The sequence below is a fragment of the Pseudophryne corroboree genome, chromosome 2, assembly GCF_028390025.1.
Source record: "Pseudophryne corroboree isolate aPseCor3 chromosome 2, aPseCor3.hap2, whole genome shotgun sequence".
Taxonomy (NCBI): domain Eukaryota; kingdom Metazoa; phylum Chordata; class Amphibia; order Anura; family Myobatrachidae; genus Pseudophryne; species Pseudophryne corroboree.
Window position 1 is genome coordinate 804,510,474 of NC_086445.1, and position 10,950 is coordinate 804,521,423.

Genomic DNA, 10,950 nt, shown 5'->3' on the forward strand with positions numbered 1-10,950 from the left:
CACTTTAAGGTAGTTGATCACTGCTGGAAGCTGACCGCTGGAAGCAGATGGATCTGTAGCTGGAAGCTGGAGTAGTCATAGAAGACTGCAGAGTCAGGCTGCACCGCAAGGTGGTAAGCTGGTGCGGGTCTCTTAGTGGTAACTGGAGACAGGAGCTGGAAACCTGGAACAAAACAACCACAGGAGAGAGAGACTGGAAACAGGGTTTGACAACCAAAGCACTGACGATTTCCTAGTGCAGGCTCAGTCCCTTTATACCCTTAGGTACACCGGGATTGGATGACCAATTAGGCAGACTCCAGCGGAGCTATGGATTGGAGGTCAGGATCATGTGACTGAAACTAAGATGGCTGCGCCCATACCGGCCAGTGGAGGGAAACCTTGTTTGTAACACCACATGGAGATTCCTCTGTAATGGCGGCGGTGAACACAGAGAACGCCGACTTGCGTCTCAACCTTCAGCCCGGACGGCCGCGGCCGCAGTAGGTGAGGGTGCCACATACCTTGTAATACGTTGAGAATATGGAGATGATGCCCGAGGCCCCGCTGGCAGGTGACGCCATGCCAGTCGCGCGGGCATTAGAAAGGCAATATCCACGGATCAGCAGAGATGAGACATGACGTATGGATGCTAGCCACACAGCAGGGAACCGGGCCTAGGACGCTGGGACAACCTTAGGAGACACCTGAAAGGTAAATAATGGCGTCCAGATACCCGGATCGTGACATTAGTGTTATGGACCTGCTCAACAAGAGGTGACCTGGATGATTGGTGGGCAGGCCAATATCATTGGCCAACGATATACTAACAACCTCTTATGATAGATTATATTTTATTATATTAAAATGTAATGATCGCATAGTGCATCTGCACCCCTTTGTCTGTGTATGCATCTTTTTTCATACAGATTCCTGCACCTAAACTGTTTCTTGCACCTGACATTCAACTATGAGATTATAAATTCAGCTACTATACAAGAATCTTAGTACAAACCAACACCAAATGATAAAAAAATGTTCCATGGTTTGGCAGAACATAACTTTCTGGCTCATTGATTTCCATTTGTTATTAATTTAAATACCAGTGGCCTGTTTCCTGGAGTTCAACTATATAGTACCGTTAAGGCCAGCTATAGGATATAAATTCATAAAAACTATAGTATTACTAAAAATTATTATTAAATAGTTAACTATTTTTCTTTGCTTCCATCAAGGTCAAAGTTTTGTGCTTCTGCTTTATTTCTCAGCTGTTTGTGGGATTGTAGTACATCAAGATACTTCTGCATTACTCCTCAAATTAACTTACTGATATGACCTTGAAAAATAGATACATGCTGGTGCACTTTCATTGTTGCACATAAAGGCAGACAGTATTGTTTTCATTTGAATTTGTCATTCACATTTTATTTAATGTTCTTGTTTTCTGTTATTAACCATGAAACACATTGAACTCTGAATTTCAGATGTACTTACTGCAGTTTATTTCTCCATTACTATGTCTATGTTCCAGTTAGAAATGACACAAAGCTGAACATTGTGTAACAGATAAAATAACCATTTTACCAAGTGTTTTCAAAAAATATTTTGAGACAGAGAGAGAAAACTGTGAAAACAGATAATCATTGCATATTCACCAAATATATTCTAAAATGACCTGGACAAATTTGTTGGTACCCATTAGAAAAGATAATAAACATTTGGATTATAGTAATAGTTCAAATCAATTGCTTTCTTGAATTAGCAACACACATGTCCTCAATATTAGTCAGTTAATCAGCCTAATTATATGGAGAAAAGTAGTCACTGCTGTTTGGTATAATTTTGTGCACCGCACTGAACATAGATCATAGAAAGCAAAGGAGATAGTTGTCTGAGGAGATCAGAGAGAAAATTAGACACATGTTAAAGGTAAAGGTTAAAAGACTATGTTCAGGTGGCCTAGCTGCTGCTGCTGTGTGGAAGTGTCTCAGCAGAGCTCCAGGATTTCAGGCACTTCTCTCCCTCCCTGCACACCCATCTCTGCTCCTTTCCGCCTGGTGTCACCTCCCCCACTCCTGCTGCTGTGTACTGGCCGGTTTGTGAGGTCCACGGAATCAGGGAGCGCGCCTGGAGGCTCCCGCAGGTTGCGGCCTACCTTCTGCCCTAAAGCCGGGGACTAAATTTTCAAGCCTACCCGGGCCGGACTTCCGGGACCAGGAAAAACGAGACGTGGCTTCGCTGGACGGCTCCTACCTCTCCCTGCAGGCTCCTGGAGGGTCTCTGGGGGCTCCCAGAGGCTGAGGACCCGTGGGCCCTTGTGCTTTCACTCCTGTGTGCCTGGGATCCACCTCTGTCTCCAGCTGGGAAGGAGACATTCACAGCCGGTGGCCGTTTTGGATTTTCAAGTCTGTGCAGCTCTGCAACTCTGTCCCCTTCTGAGGCTGAAACTGAACCCTGAGCTGGACCAGGACCAGTGTTATCTGCCTGGGGCTCTCCTCCAGATTTTGTTACTGCATCTCCCTTGGGGTGTATATTACATTACATGGTAGTGCTGCTGATTTCTGCTGAAATCCCCTGTTCTGGATCTGTGAGTACCCCCTTGCTGGGATTTGTTGTGCCTCTCTCTCATATTTGCCATTTCTCCCCGACCCTGCAAAGATCTCCTGCATGTAATAATGTTTGGATAGAGATGTGATGTGCTCTGTCCTCTCTACACCTCCACCCGGGGTTCTCATGCATACGTATTAGCTTCTGTTTGGAACCAGCATACTACTCTGCCTCCAGGGACTGTGACGCATTGGCCTTTCTGTTTCACTCGTCTACTCCTTCTACTGCAGCCCTCTAACGATGCCCCCTAAAAAAATTAAGGACGCACTCCCGCCCCCGGTGGCCTTCTCTAATCAAAAATGGGCGCGTATGTCCTCTTCTCCTGCCGGGAGCTCCATCCCCTTGAGCCAACCTGACCGTACTAAGGAGAGCTCTGGCCATTCCTTATCGGTCCCTGGGGTGGACTCTAATTCTACGGAACCTCTCACTGTCAAGACTCTGTGTCAAGTCCTTGCGGCTTTTAAATCTGAGCTCACTCAAGACCTCTCCCTGGCTATCCTAGAAGTTAAAGTGGAGTTAACTGCTTTAGGTGATCGTACAGACCATCTTGAACGTAAAATGGAGGAACTGGTGTCCTCTCATAATGACCTTATTTCGGCCCATGACCGACAACAAGCTGAGATGGAGTCGTATAAAGACAAAATGGCGGATATAGAGGACAGGTCGCTGAGAAATATTAAAATCCGGGGTATCCCAGACTCTGTGGCCAATTCGGAACTTCTGGACTATGCTATGTCCCTCTTCCGCAAACTGCTCCCCAGGGCGGACGACAGGGATCTTCTAATCAATCGCATTCACCGGCTTCCAAAACCGAGGTCGGTTTCCGCCTCCTACACTCGGGATACCCTCCTCCGTGTTCACTTCTTCACGACCAAGGAACGGATAATGCAAGCTGCTAGATATGCGTCTGATTCGGATTCGCTTGGAGGCCTACAAATATTTCCTGACTTCTCGGCACTGACCATCTCTAAACGTAGAGCTCTGGCTCCTATCACGGAGGCACTATGTTCTCATGACATTAGATACAGATGGGGCTTCCCAGTGAAATTGGTGATTTCCCATGAGAATTCATCCTACGTAGTTGCCACTCTGGACGCTGGGGTTAAGCTGCTTAATGACGGATGTTTCGGTCAAAGTGCCCTCTACATTGAAACCTCGCCTGCCACTTACCCGTGAGTGGTCTGCGACCTGACTGAGTACTCTATGTTCCAATTAATGTAGTTCCTGGTTGATCTTCATGTTTGGTTGGGGACTCCTATAATGCATACCGGATACGTGAGTTTATCTGTTATATATGTGTATGCTTTTGGTTCCTTCATTTGCTGTTTATATTACTATGTGTACCTGCATTTTCCTCTGATTCTATCTTTTATCCTTCTTTTTCTTATTACTGTACACATGAGGGTATCTCACTAGTCACTTAAATTATTTGTTGGTGTGCTTTTTGGTACCCTGATTGGTACTTGTAGTTTGGCTATATGTTATTGCTCCAGGTATACATGTGCCTTTTGTACCCCGGGTGGTGATACTACCGCCACCTCCCCATACTTTTTCTACTGCATACCTTTCCCATGCAGTAGCAATGTGGTCCCGACACTGCTCCAGCTGGCCCATCACTAGCCTTCCGGAATTTGCTGGCAGAATATGACCTGTATGACTTGTGGAGAGTTCAGAACCCAACTTCGAGAGATTATACATATTTCTCTCCAGTGAACAATTCCTACTCTTGTATAGATCTTATTCTTTGCGATAAGTGGACTTTGCAGCACTCAGCACAGGTGGATGTTCTGCCTATTTCCTGGTCAGATCATGCTCCTCTCCTATGGTCTTAGAATATTTGCCACCAATTTACCCCGCCTCGGCTGTGGCGCCTATCTGCCCACCTGCTATCGGACCCTATATCTAAAAAAGCGATTGATGATTGCATCTCCCTCTATATGGAAACTAATTCTCCCTCAGATACTTCTATCACGACTTTCTGGTGTGCCCTTAAGGCAGTTGTGCGAGGCACTGCGATCCAAGCCGGTGCTAGAGTCAAACGACAAGCTATCCAACAACAAGACTTGGAATCTAAACTTAAGGAGGTTGAAGATAGGAATAAGCTCCACCCCTCTAGGGCCCTACGTAGGGAATTAAAGGATATCCGAGGCCAACTTCAGAAACTCCTTATGAGATGGACCCAGTTTGCTTTAAATAGGTTGCTACCTAAGCAGATCTTCAAAAGCAGAAACCAGGCATTAGCATCTATTCTTCCCTATCTTCCTTCTGACCTCTTTCTTCAGTAATTCTTTTCACACAATACTGATTTATTACCCTATTGGGCAAATCAATCAGCCAGATGTTAGGTAGTGCTGTGTGATTTGACAGATGAATGGAACAACAAATCATTAGCAGGGGGTAGTCGTAATTAATACAGCCAGATATATTAATAACATCCCCATTAATTAAGTGTTTTATGTTGTATGTCCATTGTGAGTCCGTTTCAATAAAAGTTACGTTTTAATTAGATTACTACTAATGAGTGCCCCATAAAAAGGAGTTGTCTTTTCTCTCTTGTTTAAATAGGTTGAGACAGAAATTTTACCTGACTGGTAAGAGACCAGGGAAAATGCTGGCTCGCAAGCTCCGTGCTCTCCAGGCTCGTAATAGGATTAGACATCTGATCTCTCCTCAGGGTGGTAAAGTGTCCAATCCATATGACATAGCAAATCAATTAGCTATATATCATACCAAGCTGTACAATCTTTCTTCTGATCCCCTTACTTTTCAACCCACTCCTGATTCTATACGATCCTTCCTAGCTGACGTCAAACTCCCCTCCCTTTCTGCGGAACAACTCGAGACATTAAATGCCCCGTGGATCTCCTCTGAGGTAGTTCAAGTAATGAAATCACTCCCGCATAATAAAGACCCCAGTCCAGATGGCTTCATTAATGAATTTTACGTTTCTCTCTGTGACCAATTATCGCCCACCCTGACCTCCTTGTATAATTCAGTCTCCTCTCTTGGTGCTTTCCCTGCAGAAATGCTGGAGGCTCAAATTATCACTATACCCAAGCCAGGTAAAAACCCAGTGCATTGCCAAAATTATAGGCCCATTGCACTATTGAATGGCGATATTAAAATTTTTGCCAAACTTGTCGCTTTTTGTTTAAATGTCTTTCTGCCATCTCTCATTGCCTACGACCAAGTTGGGTTTGGCCTGGTAGACAGGCTTCTGACAATACCCGTAGAGTTTTTGACTTGATTGATATTGTTCCCTCTAACACTGGCCTTCTCCTGCTCTCTTTAGATGCCAAGAAGGCGTTTGATAGACTGAACTGGCAATACTTGTCCTTGGTTCGAGACAAATTTGGTTTTAGTGGCCATGTTCTTTCTTCGGTTTTCACTTTATACAGCTCCCCCTCCGCACGGGTATTTAGTAACGGTTTCCTCTCCGATACATTCCCTATTACGAATGGAACCCAACAGGGTTGCCCTCTATCACCCTTAATATTTACGTTGGGCATAGAACCCCTTGCTGAGAAGGTTAGGATGTCTGGGGGCTTCCCAGGGGTGACTATTGGCACTACCACTCACAAGTTGTGCCTCTTTGCGGATGACGTCCTTCTGTTTGTTACGGACCCGCTATACCATGTTTGCATGCTATCTTGGGACAGTATAGTGAAGCTTCCTTTTATAAAATTAATACGACAAAGACAGATGCTCTCTCCATTAATATTCCAGCTCCCATAGTGTCCACCCTTCAATCACAATATCCATATAACTGGCGTTTGGCTTCAATTCAGTATTTGGGGATCCAAATCCCACTTTCTACGGCCTCTGTTTTTGTTGTTAACTTACCTCCAATCATTAAGTTTTTTAGACCTAAGTCCTGGTTATCTTATGATATTTCGTGGATTGGCCGCCTAGCACCCTTCAAAATGACTCTCTTACCTAAACTCATGTACTTATACTGAACCATACCTTTTTCTTTTCCCTAAAACGTACCTTGATAGGTGTCGTGCTATAATGCTACGCTATGTCTGTAAGGCACGGCCACCCCAACTGGCTCGGTCCAAAATGATTCTCCCTCGCAGAAAGGGAGGGCTAGATATGCCTGACCTGGTTCTTTACCAGGAGGCATGTGTGCTGGCCCAGCTAAAATACTGGTTGAGTAGGGCACCTGCAGTGGGATGGGTATCTCTTGAACGTACTGGGAGTTTGGACCTTCCCTTAGAAGACCTTTTAACTCTAGACCCCGCTTATTGGCCCTCCTCCCCGCCACTAGAACATCTTTACAAATCTGGGATAAATTGGTGACTCGCCTGCCTGGACATCAATTTCCTTATTCTACTATCTCACTATGAGCCATAGCTAAATTAATCCCTAATTTAAATCTCTACCTGGTTTGGTTGTGGTTTGACTGTCTTGGGGGACCTTCTGGATGGTAATGTTATGCTATCGTTTTCTCAACTCCAGTCACGATATAATCTCCCCAGTGGAGAATTATTGCATTATTTTCAAATTCACCACTGGTACAAAGGTTTGCCTAGACAGGTGGCTCCCCCGAACCCGTTATCCTAGGTTGTCTTAACGCGTGTATCTCTGTGTGACTCCAGAGGGGACATCTCGTTTTGGTATAGGACGCTTGTCAGCTTGCTTATTACTACAAAGTCTAATGTGCAGCTAAAATGGGAAAAAGACTTGGATCTTCCCCTATCTGAAGCCCAATGGGAACAAATTTTTATTTCTTCTTACCGAATGTCTAAGTGCTTGAATCACACGGAGATGCATATCAAACTCCTTAATAGACTATATTTAACACCGGATAGGTTACATACATTCTGGCAGTCATGTTCCAAATATTGCTGCCATAACTGTGGGGAAGTAGGCCATATTTTCCATATTTTCTTGTCCTGTCCTTCCCTTTGACATTTCTGGAGCGAGATATTTGCTTTGATTAATACGGTCTTACACCTGTCCCTCCGGCCATAGCCCTGCTCCACATTTTTCCTGCTGAGATACCACCTCATCAGAGATACCTGGTGGGGCATATTTGTATAGCTGCTAGGGCTGCATTGGCCCAAAGTCAGAAACAAGCTTCCCCCCCTCCTCTATCTCTAGTCACCAACAAAATTCAATTCCATTTTACTATGGAAACTGAGTTCCTGCCTTATTCTTCTGCTGCCTCCTACCCAATGGTGAAATGGAGGGCATGTCATGACTATGTCACTGCTGGAGGGGGTGGTTCACGTTCTCCCTAACTGACTCGGCTTATACTGCCCTGCCCTGTGCACCGGCCTTACTTTACTAGCCCTGTGTCTTTTATTGATTATCTGTTTAATGATATGTTTTCATGTTTGGCCCGTGTTTATCTGTATCTTTTTCCAAGATGACTTTGTATTTTTTCTATTGTATCTATATTGGATTGTTATATTTGACTTTCTGACAATTTTGATATTTGCATGTTTACATCCTGTTCCCTTGGTTCTATGTAACTCCCAGCCCCTTCCTTTTTTCTTTTCTGTATCACTTCCCCTTGCAAAAAAAACTTGTTTTCAATAAAAATCATTGATGGAGGGGAAAAAAAAGACTATGTTCAAGCAGTCTGATAGTCATGGGACTACAGCTGCAAATATTATCAAGAAGTTACAGTACATGGGACTGTAGCCAACCTCTCTAGACGCGGCCACAAGAGGAAAATCGACCCCAGATTAAACAGAAGGATAGTGAGAATGGTAAAAAAAAGAGCCAAGGAAAACTTGCAAACTGATACAAGCTAATCTCCAAGGTAAAGGTATGCCAGTATCTTATCGCAACATCCAATAATTTTTGAGTGACAGTGGGCTCCATGGAAGAAAACACAGTCAAGAATCACATACTGCATCTGGGAGAATGTCCTTTGGACAGATAAGTTAAAACTGGAGCTTGTTGGAAAGTCACATTAGCTCACAGATGAGAAAATTAAGCTGTAAAAGAAAAAAACATCATAATATGGAGAGTGTTGGGGCAGTACCAAATGGTGTAATGGTTAGCATTATGTCGAAGTCGGAAAATATTACAGTACACACATCACATAGATGGCCTCCGTGCGCGTATTTATTCGGCCGTGCGTGCACATATTCGCAATTTGCGTATGGTCGCTCCCGCAGTCCTGCATATTAGCGTGTGGTATGAGTAATTACGGAACAATTTGTACTCGCATGAAAAAGCCACAAAGACATATCATATATTTAAATCCATATATTGCATAAATCACCCACTGTCTGCTCACTCTTCTAATAAGCATGAAGATGGGTCGCACATAAATTATCCTCCCAGAGACTCAAATACAATGTACCAGATGGCTTTATTTACACAAAGCTTTGAAATCCTATGAAGAAGGTATACCTTCGTTTACTCCTATTGTTCTAGAGTAGCCCAGTATCTGTCGAAGACAATAAATACTGGATTGTCATTATCTTATCTGAAGACAGGACAAACAAGAAAGACAATATCCAGGAACCTAGGTTGACTGAAGAGAAACTCAATTAGCAATAGCTAACAAAATTACAAACCAGACATTTAGAAATCTGAGGTAGTAACATTCATAGTCTAAACCAGAGGTTCCCAAACTGTGTGACGTGGCTCCCTGGGGTGCCTCGGGACACTTGCTGGGGTGCCCTGGGTTGGTGGTCCAGGACCAATTCAAATTATTCATGGTCAATATAATAGGCAAAACCAGTGCTGGTCGCTGCCAGTCATAAAATATGTGGCCAAACAGAAGCAAATCTTGTCCCTCACCACACAACTGACCCTAAGGATGACATATAAACGCGATCTACTTAATGTAATATTTCTTTCAAAATTTCTAAATTAGAAATTTTTGGCCTTGGGGTGCCATGAAAAAAATCTGATAGTCTAGGGTGCCGTGATTCAAAAAAGTTTGGAAACCACTGGTCTAAACTCCTGGAGATATATATATATATATATATATATATATATATATATATATAAAATAAGAATTTACTCACCGGTAATTCTATTTCTCGTAGTCCGTAGTGGATGCTGGGAACTCCGTAAGGACCATGGGGAATAGACGGGCTCCGCAGGAGACTGGGCACTCTAAAAGAAAGATTAGGTACTATCTGGTGTGCACTGGCTCCTCCCTCTATGCCCCTCCTCCAGACCTCAGTTAGGGAAACTGTGCCCGGAAGAGCTGACACAACAAGGAAAGGATTTGGAATCCTGGGTAAGACTCATACCAGCCACACCAGTCACACTGTACAACTTGTGATAACCATACCCAGTTAACAGTATGAACAACAACTGAGCCTCATTTAACGGATGGCTCATAACAATAACCCTTTAGTTAAGCAATAACTATATACATGTATTGCAGAGAGTCCGCACTTGGGACGGGCGCCCAGCATCCACTACGGACTACGAGAAATAGAATTACCGGTGAGTAAATTCTTATTTTCTCTGACGTCCTAGTGGATGCTGGGAACTCCGTAAGGACCATGGGGATTATACCAAAGCTCCCAAACGGGCGGGAGAGTGCGGATGACTCTGCAGCACCGCATGAGCAAACTCAAGGTCCTCCTCAGCCAGGGTATCAAACTTGTAGAACTTAGCAAACTTGTTTGACCCCGACCAAGTAGCAGCTCGGCAAAGCTGTAAAGCCGAGACCCCTCGGGCAGCCGCCCAAGAAGAGCCCACCTTCCTTGTGGAATGGGCTTTCACCATTTTGGATGCGGCAATCCAGCCGCAGAGTGAACCAGCTGAATCGTGCTATAGATCCAGCGAGCAATAGTCTGCTTCGAAGCAGGAGTGCCAACCTTGTTGGCTGCATACAGAATAAACAGCGAGTCAGACTTTCTGACTCCCGCCGTTCCAGAAACATACATTTTCAAAGCCCGGACTACGTCCAGCAACTTGGAATCCTCCAAGTCCCTAGTAGCCGCAGGCACCACAATAGGCTGGTTCAAATGAAACGATGATACCACCCTAGGGAGAAATTGGGGACGAGTCCTCAATTCTGCCCTGTCCATATGGAAGATCAGATAAGGGCTTTTACATGACAAAACCGCCAATTCTGACACACGCCTAGCCGAAGCTAAGGCCAATAGCATGACCACTTTCCACGTGAGATATTTTAGCTCCACGGTCTTAAGTGGCTCAAACCAGTGGGATTTCAGGAAATCCAACACAATGTTAAGATCCCAAGGTGCCACCGGTGGCCCAAAAGGAGGCTGAATATGCAGCACCCCCGGAACAACGTCTGAACTTCAGGCAGTGAAGCCAGTTCTTTTTGAGAGAAAATGGATAGGGCCGAAATCTTGACCTTTATGGATCCTAATTTTAGGCCCATAGTCACTCCTGACTGTAGGAAGTGCAGGA